The sequence below is a fragment of the Pararge aegeria genome, chromosome 19 (genome assembly GCF_905163445.1).
Source record: "Pararge aegeria chromosome 19, ilParAegt1.1, whole genome shotgun sequence".
NCBI lineage: Eukaryota > Metazoa > Arthropoda > Insecta > Lepidoptera > Nymphalidae > Pararge > Pararge aegeria.
In genome coordinates, this window is record NC_053198.1 from 9,353,412 (window position 1) to 9,370,893 (window position 17,482).

At 33.9% G+C, this 17,482-nt stretch overlaps 1 protein-coding gene across 4 annotated transcripts in view; it reads left to right on the top strand.

Moving 5' to 3' along the window:
- The first annotated feature begins 13,113 nt into the window (after window positions 1-13,113).
- The window catches only part of LOC120632122 (synaptosomal-associated protein 25), a 36,888-nt gene continuing 32,519 nt past the window's right edge, over window positions 13,114-17,482 (top strand). The window contains exon 1 of one of the 4 annotated variants that reach the window (XM_039901922.1): window positions 13,114-13,481. The gene's annotated coding sequence lies outside the window, so the exon portion shown is untranslated. The remainder of the gene's footprint in view (window positions 13,482-17,482) is intronic. The other 3 variants (XM_039901921.1, XM_039901924.1, XM_039901923.1) reach the window with 3 other exon arrangements.

Genomic DNA, 17,482 nt, shown 5'->3' on the forward strand with positions numbered 1-17,482 from the left:
CCAACCGCATTGCATTTTATAGCCGACCCCCAATTGTCTCTCTATTACTCTTCTCTATTTTATCTCCTAGATTTTTGGACTTCTATACATTTTGCGACTTCTTTTCTGGACAGTATGCGTGCAATCAGGTTTTAGGGACCACATCGCTGTTCACTACCTATGCCACAGATTTGAAGTCTGCACAAGCATCAAAGCTCAAGCTTTCCCACTTAAATTTACTTGTTTTAATCGGTAGAGTTCTACCGCATATACTATAAACAGGCTTGACATTTAAAAATAGTTAGAACAAAGTACCACCTACTTTTTTTAATTAGATATAAATGTACCAAAGAAAAAAATTCGGCAAAGTCGCGGGCAAACATTTGTGTCTTTAATGTTCTACAAATAATAATATTTTAGTTACCCCCTACCCACTAAGGAAAGTTATAATTAAAAATTGCTATCTTGGAAAACCAAAAAAAATTGCCAACTCCGAGGCAAAATGCACTGTCGGTTTAGAAACTGGTTATCAACCTGCGCGACTGAAGTAATTTTGCATTTTATCTTGGGGATTCCCAGCGGTTAGGGTAAACCGATTCCGGTATCGACGGGCATTCTAAAGAAGTAAGCTACTGACATCAGCTATAGCCATTGTAATTTTGTTATATTGAGGTTAGGTTGGTCTAAAATTTGTTATAAACACATAAAAAAAATAGTTTAATTCACCTCAACATTTTTGTTTTGAGTTAACTAAATTATTAAGCCCTTTTTTTATTAAGACTTGAAGATTCGATATAAAGAGCTTGTTCACAAAAAATGTTCGCAATTTAAAAGGTATATTTTACATAGACTCTTATGGACAATTCAAGAGGATTACGAAGGATTTATTGAACCTAGGAAGTTATAATATTTAGGTACGTTATATTAACCTTTTTTTAAATATACATACAATTGGGCTTGTATCGTGATGATAAGTGCATATTTATTACTTTACAGCCCCGAAAAACAAACGGTGTCCGCGGAGTTCATGAACGATTTCGCGGTAACAGCTAGACAACGATAAAAATGTCCGTCCCAAATCCATAACTAATTTTATAACAGGATTAAGTACCTATGTTTTATAACGTAACTATTTACGAACATGTTCGCATAGAAATTACAAAAAAAATCTTAATTATTATCATCGTCATCATATTGTGCCTATTAATAGCTTAATTTAGTGATTATTATTACACGTTCGTGATAAAAAACTCGCCGATAGCTTTAAGTGCTCTACGGGGGTGGACACCACCAGTTTTCAAACTCCAGTCTGGTATTAACATATCTTGACAGAAAATCATACCCAGCAATTTTCGGCCTGACCTAAAAATTTCCCTAGCTCAACGTGATTACGTAGTCGAAAATTCTAAATGATTCTAAACAAGAGACGGCGTTTTGTTGTTGTTAATTTTAAGGTGATAAAACAATGTTAATATCATTATAATTATAATGTTTTCTTATATATTTTAAAGATTTTTGACCTCGAGGATAAAATCCATCGCTGTTAAAGTAGAAATATCCGTGCCGAAAACTTACACGACATTTCGTTGCAAGAAAAGATAAAAACCACTTCCATGCTTTTTCTTTTCGAGCATCGCCAAAAAGGTTAAGTTATGTTTTCTCCTTACATTAGCTGCAACTTTCGCGAAATGTGTTATGAACATAACGATGTTTGCACTTTGCAGTTCACCTAGGGAAGTTAAAGAGTCATCATCATCATCATCATCATATCAACCTATTACCAGCTCACTACAGTCTCCTCCCACAGTGAGAAAGGGTTAAGGCCGTAGTCCACCTCGCTGGTCCAGTGCGGATTGGTGGACTCCACACACCTTTTAGAACATTATGGAGAGCTCTCAGTCATGCAGATTTCCTCACGATGTTTTCCTCCACCCTTGAAGTTCACTAATAATATAATAGAACCAGCGTTTTTTTGGTTGTTCATTAATCCTGAAGGAACTGTAAGTTTTGCCGGCATAAAAAGCAACCTTTGTGTTAATCCAGGGAATAATCTATCTGAATTCCAAAATTCAGTCAAATTAGTTCAGTAGTTTTTGCGTGAAAGAGTAACATCCATCTATTTATCTATACAAATGTTTGCATTTATAATATTACTAGGCTTCCGTACTAGTATTACTAGTACGGAAGCCCTAATCCTTACTAATATTATTAATGCGAAGGTTTCTTTGTTATTTACTTTTATTCATCATTATATTTTTTTTCATCTCTATCTTCCTCCAGCTATTTGTTGTACAAAAATCATGGAACTAGCGTCAGCGTCACCGCACGCTTTCCATGAGCTATACATACATATTACATACATTTTACACTGATTTTGCAGTTAACAGTGGTCCTATTCTAAAAATTGTTTTACTGTTTGAAAGGATTACAGATTTACTCCCGAGGTGATCCTCAAGTAAATAAATAAATACTACGACGATACACACATCGCCACCTTGCCCCAAAGTAAGCGTAGCTTGTGTTATGGGTACTAAGATGAGTGATGAATATTTTTATGAATAATTTACATAAATAAATAGCAATATACATATAAACACCCAGACACTGAAAAACATTCATGCTCATCACACAAACATTTTCCAGTAGTGAGAATCGAACCCACGGTCTTGGAATCAGAAAGCAGGGTCGCTGCAAACTGCGCCAATCGGCCGTCAAGTCAAGAGCAGATGAGGATCCCTTGGAAATCAACGGATATCCTTAAATTTTATAGCCATTTATAACATTATGTTTGTTGAACTCTCACAAAAAAAGTGGAGTTTGAATCTAAGAGTTAATAACACAGTTGGCTTTTTACAAAATTAGTTAGTACGAACCATTTCAATCTCATCACGTAAATACTCCGTACTTATAACTCTCTACACCACCCGCTTTATAATATTAATATATTAATATACATAGTAGAAACTTTGCGGTTGCTTACAAAGCTTGCTTACATTGTATTTTAGTGATTTGAATATAATCGAATTTAAAGCAATAGAAAAAGCTTCGAACAATACTAAGTACCTATTATCTATTGACAATGGCATAGCGAGCATACATAATACTTCACGTTTGCGGACGCATTTTCATTGTTTTAAAATTTCAACTACTGTCTACTAAGGATCATCAATAGCTTATAAAAGTCCACTGAGGATTTACCCTCATAATCTCATTCATTACAATCAAATTGAGAGTATTTGGAAATAATAATTAAACTTCATCTAATTATAGGCTTCTATTCCTCAAAATACTGAAGCCTATAAAAAAAACCAACTCGATAAGTGAAGTATTTCGCTCGTTATCGTGACCACAATCCGGATCCGCACATACAGACACACGGGCGTCCAAGACAGAACTTTTTTAAACAATTTTTTAATTAGTTTAAATAATAAAAGGAGATTTAAAAATATCATGAGTGTTAAAAGTAGTGTTTTTCTCAACATTTGTCTATTTATATTCACTTATAAAAGCAATTGAGAATAAAAAAAGTTACATTTTAAGTTGGAGAATCACTCGGTGTACGTAAACTGACAGTAATACCCACCTCAACGCTTCGCTTATGAGGCGTGCAACAATTGTTGGCTCTCACTCCCGATCTAAAATTCTCTTTTTGTCACGTCAAAATTGGGTACTTACATTATATTAATATGTTATAATACAATGTTCGTAAGCTACTGATTTTGTTAAATAATACAATATTATTTTACGGAATGATATTTTGAAATGTCATTACTGCATCTAATTAAAAGTCCGCAAGACGCTTTTGTGATGAGGTAGGCGTTGAAGGAGAATGTAAATAAATGAATATATGAATAAACCTTTATTGTACACCAATGAAAAAAAATTGTTACAGAGATATAAATACAGAGCAAGAGAGTAATAAAGGAAAACCGGAATGACGATTTCACATCCTTACCGACTCTATTTATGTCAGTTTCTAAAGAAATACGTACCTACAAGATTATAGGAGTACAAGACACGATAATAACATCTGAAGTTGCCAATCCCAAATTACGGCATCACGACTGAACAATCAGTTGCGAATAGTTTTAGCATAATAACACAGCATTCGTTAATTATTCCGATCACGATCACGGAAATAGCTGTTCGCAACACCAAAGGGGATTCCCGGGGCATAGTTTTGGCAGTTGTCCGACCGTAAGATAATAACGACAGTCAACTATCCCGGTAGTTTAGTGGAAGTGGAACGGGGAATTCCTATGTAATACTTACAGTCTATTTTTCTTACTTGAAAATGTACAAAATCTTTTTGTTACTTTTAATGTAAATTTTATTTTCAAATTGTTAAAAAAGTACTAAAACCTATATTAATATCATTGTATTGTGTTGGTTTTTATTTATTTTACCGCACTTGTTTTTTGATTTTTTTTAATCAGTTTACACTAAAGAGTAGAGAAACGTTTGTTTACATTAAAAGACAAGTTAGAAAAAATGGAGTGTATGTGTGGCTTTACTTTTAAAAATTCTGAGCTTGGGAGGTCAATGTTCTAAAACACTATGTTAGTTAGTTACTTAACAAACATAGCATATTATCGGAATAGTTAAAATTAAATAAATATAAACTTTTCATTCCGAAAATATTAACCATTATTGACATATTTTATTTTTAGCAGGTACATGTTCCGTTAAATAATGAATTCCAACTTTATAATTTAACAATCTGGCAAATGCCGTATACCGTGTATTGGCAAAAATGTTCGAGTATCCAACTGAGCTGAAAATCGTTGCGTTATTTTTATAATTAAAAAGTTATAAATTGTTATTAAAATAAAACAAAAAAATAACAAATAAAACACACACAATTAGTACACATTATAAGAAAACCGTAGAAAGAAAAATAAATAAACATAAAATGATGAACCATTTATAATAATTAACTGTAATTATCTGAATAAATGACTATTTATTAAATACAAAACTCACTTTGCATAGATAAATCTAGCTGCTATTAACTTCTCCTATTAACGTCCCATTGCTAGCAAGCTTCCTCTCTCTTTTAGGAAAACGGGTTTAGAGCAGAGGCCCACCACCCTGGCGCTTGATAAACTATGTGGTCTAGTAAGTAGGAGGGCCCGGGTTCGATTCCCAGCAGAGGCCATTTGGAATTTATAATTTCAGAATTTTCTCAGTTCTAACCCTGTGGGACGCAAGAAGTACCGCCGAGCAAATTAGCGTTCCGGTACGATACCGCGTATATACCGATTAGGTATAGGTTTAATTTAGCTGCCTTACCCCTAACCGGTTGGTTCGATACCATATTAGACTGCGATAAAATACAACGTGACATTGCAAGCCATAGGTTAACTTTAAGTGGAATAAAAACACAGTTACGCCTGAAATAATACTAGTTTTTCCCGCAGTTTCGGCGTTTCGTATCTTGGTACTGCCACTGCTTTCACCAAAATATTACCAATGCGATAATTACTGCGTGACACAGGATATAAATCAAGTCATGAACAAAATGTAAATTGTTTTAATAAACATCTGCATATCCTATTAAGTACTACATAATATATCTATGCATTAAGTAGTCATTATATAATTACCTAGTCACGCAAAGGATTAATTGAAACTCCTTTGTTTTACGTAAATACCCAATCAAAAGCAATATTTAATTCAGAGTCCACGATAAACCTAATTAATTACATTAATCTCTATCGACTATCGAAAAGTTTCGCCTTATCGGCTATTTTTGTAGTACTTACGTACGTTTCACTTATCCTACCGATACGTGTAAAATATACGACCGTTAAGCATTACGTGTTTATCATAAATATAATCAAATCCAAAAAGCTGAATAAATCCACTTGATCTTACAGGCCTTTTTGGTATTAACAATTTTTTTAGCGGATACAATGTAATTAAAATGAATTAATATGCTACGGCAATACACGCATCGCCATCAAGACCCAAAATAAGTGATGCTTGTGTTATGGGTACCTATTAAGATAAATGATGAATATTTTTATGAATAATATACATCAATACTAATAATATAAAAATAAACACGGAAAAGCATTCATGTTCATCACACAAACATTTTCCAGGTGTGCGGATTGAACCCACAGCCGTCAAAATATTAATGGCCAAGACATGTATGTAGCTACTGAGCTATGAGTACTTGCTCGTTCTTGGTTCATTGAATAAATAATGATGTACATGCATCAACATGTGGCGGTCTCCACATTACATAACTAGATGGCGCTACTAAAAATCCTACATCGCGCTAGCGAAGTGTTCACTAAGAATGCCTATATATACAACTTCCAAAAATGAATGTTCGGACCTCGGTCCCCGAGCATGATCACCCGCTCGGAGGAAGATCTTCCTATTGTTACGGTCGAGCGTATCACCAAAGCTCCCGTACAAACATTATATAATTTCTTTCGGTCGTAATTTCAACTTTGTTATTACTAACTACCCATAGTTATTCATGGCAGGTTAATGTTCTCTTTTTTTAGATAAATCATTAAAGCAATGGGTGTAGGTATGTTTATTTTAGAACAAACACTTTTATATTCGTGGTCACTTTCGTCAGTTGTAAAACGTAAACTTATGACCGACGTAGCTATACGCTCCGTCTTGCCGAACATTCATGCTTGATAGTCGATGGTGTAGACGCCGTTCAAGGCTTCCACCTACGCTTTAGTCCAGCAAGATTGCTATAGAACATATTCCTCTTTTTCTAATAAAGATATAAGATCTTTAAACGAACGATTCTATATAATTGGAATCTCGGAATCGGCTCCAACGATTTCATGAAATTTAGTATACAGGAAGGAGGTTTCGGGGGCTATAAATCGATCTAGCTAGGATTCATTTATATTGGAATCACGGGCAAAAACTGCAAAAAATATCCTTTTTGAGAGATTCTGATGCGTGCGATGCGTGAACGGTAAACGTTACGCCAAACGACGGAAGTATGTGGTAAGTATATCGGAATGGTCGGAACTATTGTTTCTTTAAAGTTCTATAAAACAGTCCGCGACAACATAAGAATATTTTTTTAAGACGGCTCATTTGCGGACTAAGTCGCTAGTTATGTATTATATTTAAAATTTTGTTTGACTGCTTGTCTTCACTAAATGCAAAAACTTTGTATATTGTAAATGTAGAAATAACATCTTTTATTTCACAAATAGCTTATTGCATTCCTAATATTAATTCCCAGATAGCATCTTAATAATTACCTAACGATGAGTACCTATACTATCTAGAAACTAAAAATTCTTTGACAATATCGTTGTTTTGAATACCAATTAAGATTAAATCTTGTATTTCAATAACAATGAAGTAATTAGGTATATCTATTTACGTCATAATGATTGGACAGAGATAGCAATACAAATCTGTGACGTAATAGACATAAATAATTCACTTTTCAAAATATTGAACTGACATAATTTCCTTTTAAAACGTTAACGTTTTCAGTATAGTTATTGTAATATCCATAACAAATGTACAAATAGCAAAAAGTACCAACTTTATCTATTCCACGTGTAATTGTCTGGTTAAGGTGACAACAATGCATAATTGATTCGGACATTTCTGTCTTGACATCACATACTTAGGTGATTGACTGAAACACGAAATTTAGTAAAAACGGAGCTTCAAGTTCAACCTTAAGTGAGTCTAAGAGTAAGTCGCTAATTTATTGCGCGTATATATTTTTTGAACTGCAACATCTTCTTGTTCAAAACGTGATTCTTTCACTAAGGGAGGAGGAGTTTGGCTGGAGATTATTTTGTATTTTTTGAACAATTAAATTCTATTCACAATACATTTATTCAAATACCTATACCTATTTTATAAGCACTTATAAAACATCATGTCTCTCTGTTTGTAGTGACCTAAACTATAATAATTGTCAAAAAGTGAAAAAGTTGGCAGAAACTTATTAGTTTCTCTTTTCTAACATAGACATTCAAGTACAATTTTCATACAATAATTCTTTCTTGAGAGAGTTAAAATAGACGTGGCCTTCTTCCAAGCATCTTTGTTTTTCAGATCAATTGTGGCAATATTCGTCATAAAATGATTATATTAAATGATGTTGATGTTAGAGACTGTCTATCTATCTTCAGCCGAAATCTTAGCAGAAGTAGATCATTTTATGATATTCTAAAATCTATTACGTATTTATATAGCTTTTCGTTTAGGTATACCTATTAACAGAATTCAATTTAGAAGAAAATCTTTTTTCATAAAAAATATTCATCAGCTATCTTAGTACCCATAACACAAGCTACGCTTACTTTGGGGCTAGATGGCGATGTGTGTATTGTCGTAGTATATTTATTTATTATAAAAAATATGTACCGACCCAATTACTGAACGTTGCCGTTGTCGGGATTTCTATACTTTTCGCTTCAAAAGATGTCAAATATGTGAGTACACGGCATACAACTATACTCAATTCAAATGAGAAACAATGGATAAATATCTGCAATTATGTTGCTATATTATATAGTAATTAAATTATATCTTTATTGGCAATCGTAAACTTAACGATATTACGATTATCGATAGGTAATATTTCAAAAATAATCAGTATCTAACAAGTTACGAATTACGATTTTGCGCACGATTGATTCAAGCCAAGTTCTATTTGTTAAAATTATTGATGTTTTACATTTTATTTATCGAAAATCGAAAAAAAAAATGTGTAAGAAGGTAACGGCCCGGTGGCCCAAACCGAACGTTGATTAATAAAGGAGCTTAGAGCTATCACGCTGCTTTAATGTGGGATGGTGTACTTAATCTAGAATATAGTAGAATAGTTGGAAAATCCAAAAGTGCACGCCTCATAATCTCATTCATTACAATAAGATTGAGATTATTTGTAAGTAATAATTAAACTACATCTAATTATACCGTGAAAAGTAATAGGCTTCTATTCCTCAAATTACTGAAGCCTATAAAAAAAACCAACTCGATAAGTGAAGTATTTCGCTCGTTATCGTGACCACAAGATACGGGATCCGCACATACGGACATGGACACGGACGGAGTTTAAATAATAAAAAGAGATTTTAAAAATCATGAGTGTTAAATATAGTGTTTTTTCCCAGCATTTGTCTATTTATATTCGCTTATAAAAGCAAACTAAAAAATCTTTTATCTCAGTTGTAATGTTGTAATACCGCTTATGACTACACTATGGCAACTTCGCATTTGGCACCATACGGTTATCGAAGTTTCTGAGGGTAGATCTTTAATAATTTATATGTATACCTTAATAATAAGTTTAATATGATTGCTAATCAAATAATATAAGTTCAATATGATTTCTCTGTAAGTGAATATGTAAATTAATCTTTAAGAGAAATAAATGATTCTTTAACCTGATAAAGAATAAAAAAAGTTACATTTTAAGTTTGAGAATCACTCGGTGTGCGTAAACTGACAGTAATACACACCTCAACGCTTCGCTTATGAAGCGTGCAATAGAATAAAGTGTTAATAATATTTAAGCGACAGCGTGCTCTTTAAGGCTAAAAAATTAAACTTTGTAAAATTACACACAATATCCTTCGTGGGCTTGAGTATATTACCTATATGCTTTCCAAAACGGTAGATATAGATTTAAAGGTAATATTAGATTTACCTTAGCGTAAGTTTAAACAATATATATCAACCCATTACTGGCCTACGGGCACGCTCCTTCCACAGTGAGAAGGATTTAGTTCGTACTCCAACACGCTCGCCCAGGATTGGTGGACTCCAAACGCCTTTGAGAACGTTATGAAAATCTTACAGTCGAAGCAAGTGATAATATAATTACTTAAACGCACATAACTTAAAAACAGTTACAACTTAAAATTGAAAACGGTTCCATTCAGTCGCACGACATACTATAGTAACTAACTCTTTTACGGTGAATTGTGTCAGACTCTGGAATTCACTGCCTGCTGACATACGTCAGGCTCAATCCCTAATCGCAGGTGGGATCCTCAGCGTCGCACTCTGGTAGCGGAAATAGGCGGGGACCTCTCGCTGTCCAGCGTTGTATTTGCCATGCTGAGCAGCGAGAGGTCTTGGGAAGCTGTGGTTGACTTTTGCGAAGAAGTTATCTCGCAGAAGGAGGCCGCGGAGCGGATGCGTGAAGAAGCTGTAAACGCACATCCGCTCCGGCGTAGACGGCGGGAATATGCCGCACGTCTGCGTGCCCTGGGAGGCGGCGGGTAGTTATTGGGCTAGCTACCCGTCCCTATACGAGTCTCCCTGCTGTCTGAGGGGGGGGATCAAGCTGTCCTGATCACCTCCTCCTTAGCTTAGTAGCCCTGGCAATCAGTTGGGGTTGTTGGTAGACGTCTGGGAAGTGTACAACGGGTTCCCCGGACGTCCAATAAATCCAACGAGAGGGACATGCCGTGGTGGTTTTTAGTTCGGGTAAACGAGTCCCACATAACCTCTGTCCTGCCCAAAAGGACAGAGGTAGCCTAAATAAAGCTTTTCCAACACGACAAAAAAAAAAAAAAAAGGCTCAATCCCTAAATTTATTCAATAAGCGTTTAGAAAAAGTATGTAGTATATTGCTTAAATATGAATATACTTATATATATATATTATGTATAATATGTATATAGTATTAGAATTTATGAGTAAGTAGTTTATTATAATTATTTGGTATATATATAAATATATATTTATTAAACGGAAATTGCTGCACCAACCCGTTCCTTCGTTTTTCCTACCGTCAAAGGTTGTCTGGAAGAGATCGCTTTAGTGATAAGACCGCCTTTGCACACTCCATTTTGTTTTCTATGTTTCTTCTGTATTTGTGTTTAATTTATATAAAATGCAATAAAGACTTCAAACAAACAAACAGTTAGAGGTGCGTGTTGGGGTTCGACCTCGAACCCCCGAAAGTTAAGCCGAAGCCACAACCACTCGACTATCACAGCTTCCAATAAACAATATCACATCGAGGTATCTATTATCACTATCAAAATAGTTACGGGCCCACGACTCCCACCACGGCAGCCAAGTCCGGATTGGTACACTTCACACGCCTTTGAGTGCCTTTGAGAACTTTAAGGATAACTTTCAGGTATGCATATTTCTTTATGACTCCTTCACCCTTATATTATCGATTAGATTAGAAAGCTCTTAACGCGGAAAAGCTAGGGATAAGTTCAAGATGTTATTTTACCACTTTGACGGAACCTTAAAAAGAAGGACTTGAGACAACTTAAGATAAAATATTCATAGCAAAAATAATCTTTGTGCGTGATACCTATTTCCACGTATTTATCAGCAGACTACAATCGTGATACGGCTTAGTCTTATCATCCGTTATTAACGATTAACGAAAGCGTTAAGGCAACTACAGTATGGCCGTTACTTACATAACGACGATAGTGTTATCGGCTCAAGCACTTAGATATGCTATTTTGCGATAAAATAAATCGCATAATTTTCCACAAATAATCATCGACTATATTTATTAGATACGTCAGCCTTGGAGATTGAAGTAAGGTTAAATTCTAATTGCGTAGAAAATTCTATTTTCAGAATACCTCGATAGCTGACGTTCATGCCGTTTCTTCTGGATTTGAAAAGCATTCTGAACCAGACCTGGACTCATTAGCTAGGAATAGATAAGCCAGGTTTTTTATCGGAAAGATTAAGTTAGCGCTTATCTTCTTAATTCCACTAGACCAGTTTTAGGTTCTGATCCTCTATCCTTAAAAAGGCCCTAACCACCATTAGGAACAGAATTGTAAATTCGTCTAGGTCTGGATACAGCCTTTAATATTAATATAAAGGCTTTAGAATATTTTGTCCGTGGACTTTTCCAACTTATGTGCCTCGAAGAAGGGAGAATTTTATAGATAATTTCTGAAAAGTTGATATGACCTGACAAAGATGATGATGCAGTATAAAATGTTTACGGGCTGACTTGTAGGATATGGCAGTTACAGTAAACTCATACCCCTAATCGATTTCTACGCGGTATCGTACCAGATCGCCAAATCAAATAAAAGCGCGGCAAAAAATAGCGACAGCCGACAACTGACCACCAGACCAGAGCAGTGAAATTCAGAAATTCTTGCTTGGTTATAATAAACTTATAACTCTACCAATGCACAGTCCCACATTCTTCTTAACAACCGAAAAAGCATCCCAGGTAAGGTTGGGACGTTTCCACTGTTTATGGACACAATGCACTGCATGTAATAATGGCTGAATGAGGATTCTGTATGTTCTTAATTCTATGGCCTAATGCCTAAGGCTATTACCTACTAGGCTAACCGCTTATGGTGGTTATAGTTACCTAATTATTTTTCATTGAAGTACATTCATCGATATCCTTCTACTTCACAGTGGTTAAAGCCGTAGAGTTGAAATTTTATTTCGCAAAGCTGTTAGAAATTTAGATACTTGTGTGAGCATTTATTTAATCTTTAAAAATAATATTTAGCATAAATAACGTAGAACAATTATTTTTGCTTTATCTAAGTAACTTACTTAATTAGGACTTATTTACATTCTAAATATAATTATTATTTATCACGCCATCTATTTTACATTTAATGAATACTTTTAACGCCATCTGTTATTGAGTAGTATATATTTTGTTTTTTATGACACTCTAGATAGCGGGTTTTTTTTTTATGTCTGTTTTAATAGTATTCAAACGCAACACAATAAACCTAACCAATCATACAGAACTTTATTTACTACTTACCTAGTACGAAACATAATGTAATGAGAGTTCAAGTTAAAACCGTCTAAATCTTCGGATTTTGTTAGAATTTACACTAAAATAAAAATAAACTAGAATGCAATGATGAGTGATCAAGTAGAATTCAAAAATATGTTTGAGTTAGTAGTCACTAATTTGACTACTGATCAAGAGATGTCACTACTACCAAAACTGAAAACTTTAGCTTGGCTCGTGGTCAAAACCTGAAATAAATATAAATCAGAGTTATTTTATACATATTGCAATAATTAAACCGTCTATTTTGTATAAATATACAATTTAAGCGAGTTAAATAATAATCAAGCTACGCTCGTGTAGTCATAACATTTTTTTCATCTGTGTGTGACATTGACAGTTTATTTAAATAAGTACCCAATACTTATTTGCTGATTACTGTAATTACTCAGAAATTCAGTGGATAAAATATCTTTTTTCAAACAAAAGCGTTCGATTTTAATAAAATTTATATTTAAAAGTTGATACACGCAAAGACTCTTGTTAATGAAACACACGCGCATGACAATCACAGAAAAATTCAATGCGCATAGTCAAAACATTGCGCATTTCGTAGGCCAACCTCAACGAGTCGATATACCGAGGGTTTGTGGCAAAGAAGAGAAAGCCTTTCACTGCAGCGTAGTGCTATATTTTGGTGCTTAGTGTGTGTGCTACCTGCTAAGTGACTTCGAGAGGATTTTCACTATATAAACCGCCTACAATATAATTACAAGTAAGTTTTAAATTTTCCCTTTGTTATTACTTTATTATGTGGAATCAATAAAGTGATGATTGAATTGACCTCATTCTATTGTCTTCTGTTTTTTTTGTTTCGATTTTAAGATTAAGACATATGTTTTTTTTTTACCGGCCCTTTTAATAATGACATCATATGCTGACTAAGCGACAGCGCCTGTCATAGCACTAGGTTATCCTTTATTTTTTCATTACGACATACCTACTGTATATGCGAGGTTTGGCAAAAACGCTTTTTCTCCGGAAGCAGGTTATGAAGAACTTTGTTACTTTTTATTAAAATACACCGATTGATTGATTGATAATGTCTCTCACTCTGCATTATTTGTCATCATTATTCTAATTCCCTAATTTGACAATACCAAGGGCTCTTAATAAATTTCAGTAAGAATAGAATAATATCCACTTTAAATATGCCTTGAAATTTGTTTCACTGTTAGATGAAGACTTCCCATAATCATGATAATCGCTAATATAAACTTTAAATAAAACTAACAGGCAATTTATACAAACTATAATATAATAATTTATTCATTATTATGTAATATTTTCAGTACAAATTGAAATGTGTGTGTGTGTATTTTAAGAGATAATACAGTGATATGGGTTCTTAAATATTTAGGTGTTTAGGTAGTTAAATGGTTAGGTGACAGAAAATTCATTTCATTTAAGTTTTCAGAAAGCTTAAATACCTCAAATTATTAAAAAAAAAAAATTTTTTTTTCAAGAAATACTAATTTCTTTGCCTGTAATCAGTTTATTCTACCACATATATTTTATGTTCAACTTGTACTTTACAACTATGTTACACACTGAAAATATTTAATTTATGTGAAACTTCACTATTAAATATTTAATAGTGAACTTTCACAAGAACATCTTTAAAAATCTTTGAACTGTTATAATTTTTTAAACTGATCAGGTCAACTTTGAATTGTTCAGTTTAAAACTAAAGCTATATTGTTAAAAAAAATTGTTAAATAAATAAGAGTTTATCTTGGTCTTGGCCTAAGTTTGTCTCATAACTAGAACTGTCTAGAACAAAATAAATCTGCATATGCTCTAACTATTGAGATTTCTATTGTTTTAGGCATGTTGTTACTTTCAAAATCTCACAGCACAATTTCTCAGAATAGTTAGTAGTTCGTACAAAAATATATATAGCCCACAACTTTATGAGACTAATATAAGACTAACAGACTCGGGAACTTTTCTGCAAGACTAGCATTCAAGGTATAGAAGAACACATAATTATGTCACATTTGCTGGCAATTAGGCACAGTCTTAGTGGAACTCAATGAATCACTATAGATATCCCATACTCAATTAATGTGTGGCGGGGAATCTCTTTCTTTTCCCTGAGCTCCCCCCTTCTAATCTTTATAGGTAAGTACCGGATATCTATATGTTAACAGGATTAAAAACTTCTTATAGTACATCAGACAAGTTCAAACTTTAAATTACTATGGGTGTTCTCAATATGGTTGAATGCATTGTGTAATCTTTTAAGATTTAATTGAAAATGGGTGTGTTATTTTAAGCCTAGGTCATACTTTACTTTAAGTTCCATGTCAATAACTTATTTTTTCTGGTAACCATAATAGCTACCACAAACTAGCTAAGGATTTAGCTATAGTTAATTATAGGTAGCTGGTAGCTTTCCTTTTGCTGGCTTTGCTTTGCAATTTGGTCTTAGTCCTTCAGCCGTTCATTCTAGACACTGAATAAATTAAACCAACACCAGTGTTGGTGTTACTTTGGTGTGTTTTATATCGCTTAGGTCTATATTAAACATGCTATAAACATAACTTAAGTTTGTAGCACCATGGATTTGTTTTATGTAAATCTTTACTTAAGCTGAAAGTTAGATTTATGTGTTTGGGTACATATTGTCTAGAAAACACCTTAAACAGGTTAGCCCACCACCATCTTTGACTGCATCGTCACTTATGTGATATTACAGTCAAGGACTTGAAGCGGAAATAAAAAAAATTCAAAGACTACATTGGACAGATTCAAAAGGCTGCAGATTATGATAATGAAAACGTCACTGTGTAGGTGTAGGTACATATAAACCAATAAAATTAACACTGTGGTTCATGATTAAATATATTCTATGATTATTTGGCAATCTCAAATATGAATTATTATGATTCATGCAGTTTAGCAGTCTGTTTAATCACCGCATTCATTTACCACACGGAGATATAGAAAGCATGTGGTTTGTGGGCTAGGTTGTTGCTGCTGATGTATAATCATGGTCTTTGCAGGCTCCTGCTTGATCTTTTCAAAATTGATCTTTTGACCAACAAAATCGTATCAAAGTTATAGATAGCAATATACCGGATGTTTGGTGCATCGTGTGCCAAATCGAATCTGATGATTGGAGGGGTCTTTGGCTATCTCTTCAGCCCTCGTAAAAAAATCTTGCTCAAACGGTTTTTTTTATACTGATTTTAAATTGTTTTTTTAAAAATTGTAAAAATTCTACATTTAAATTTTAATAAAAAATAAAGTTGTTAAGTATTAATTAATTTTCTTTTTAATCTTTAATTTGTAACGTTTTACGCTTCTTTTGAAACTAGAATTACACGCCAGCAACATCTAGTTTTTGTTTTACAGCCCCGCAAAGTTTTTTTTACGTAAAAAAATAAGCTTGAACGTCAACTTTCGGTTTTAATAAAAAAAAAACTAAAAGTGATCATGTTCTTCCAATTTTTTTAAAACATCTCTGGACTGTCCCCTTTCTAATGGTGTGCAATATGCCATGAAAAGTAATTAGTAACATCACTAATTTTCAAATTTTCTAAACTTAGTCACAATTTTCTAATATTCAACAGATGAAAGAAAAACAAGTTTTTGCGTAAATAAAACTCACAAGCAGGTAAAATTTTTAAATTTCGTAGGTTTTACTTGAAATAAAAATAATACATTGCATTTGAAACATTTATTTCATAATTTTTACAAATTCTGCTCAAATTGTTCACCCCTGTTTCGAATGCAGGCCCGACATCTTTGACGTATTGTTACAGTTGTAGTCCGAAGCCGTATTTCGTTCTTAATTGTACCGAAGGCCGCTTCTATGCGTTGTATTAGTACCTCCCTCGTTGGGACTTCTGTGGCGTATACTAGCTCTTTGGCACGTCCCCAGACATAAAAATCTAACGGAGTTAAGTCTGGGGAACGTGGAGGCCATGCAATAGGCCCATCGCGCCCAATCCACGAATTGGGGAACACATTATCGAGGTATTCCCTCACAGTTAAACGCCAATGCGCGGGACAGCCGTCATTTTGAAATACTATGGGCACATCTTCATTAAACACGGGCACCTCGGCCAATAATTCCGGCAGATCATTTTGCAGGAACTCTAAATAATTATCGCCATTTAAGTTATCAGGCAGGTAGTGCGGTCCAATTACCTGATTCCCAATCACTCCTGCCCAAACGTTCACACTAAACCGTCTTTGAAAAGATTGCTGTCTTTTGGCATGTGGGTTTTGCCGTTTCGGTGCCCAATGGTGTAAATTGTGCAAGTTAAGAATCCCTTCTCTGGTAAATTTGGATTCGTCAGTCCACAGTATTCTTTTTAAAAAATCAGGATTATCCACATCTGTGTGTAACAAAAACCGACAAAAGTGCATTCGTCTGTCAAAGTCGCCACCCTCAAGACCTGCAACAACCAAAAATCTGCGACCAAGTTTAGAAAATTTGAAAATTAGTGATGTTACTAATTACTTTTCATGGCATATTGCACACCATTAGAAAGGGGACAGTCCAGAGATGTTTTAAAAAAATTGGAAGAACATGATCACTTTTAGTTTTTTTTTTATTAAAACCGAAAGTTGACGTTCAAGCTTATTTTTTTACGTAAAAAAAACTTTGCGGGGCTGTAAAACAAAAACTAGATGTTGCTGGCGTGTAATTCTAGTTTCAAAAGAAGCGTAAAACGTTACAAATTAAAGATTAAAAAGAAAATT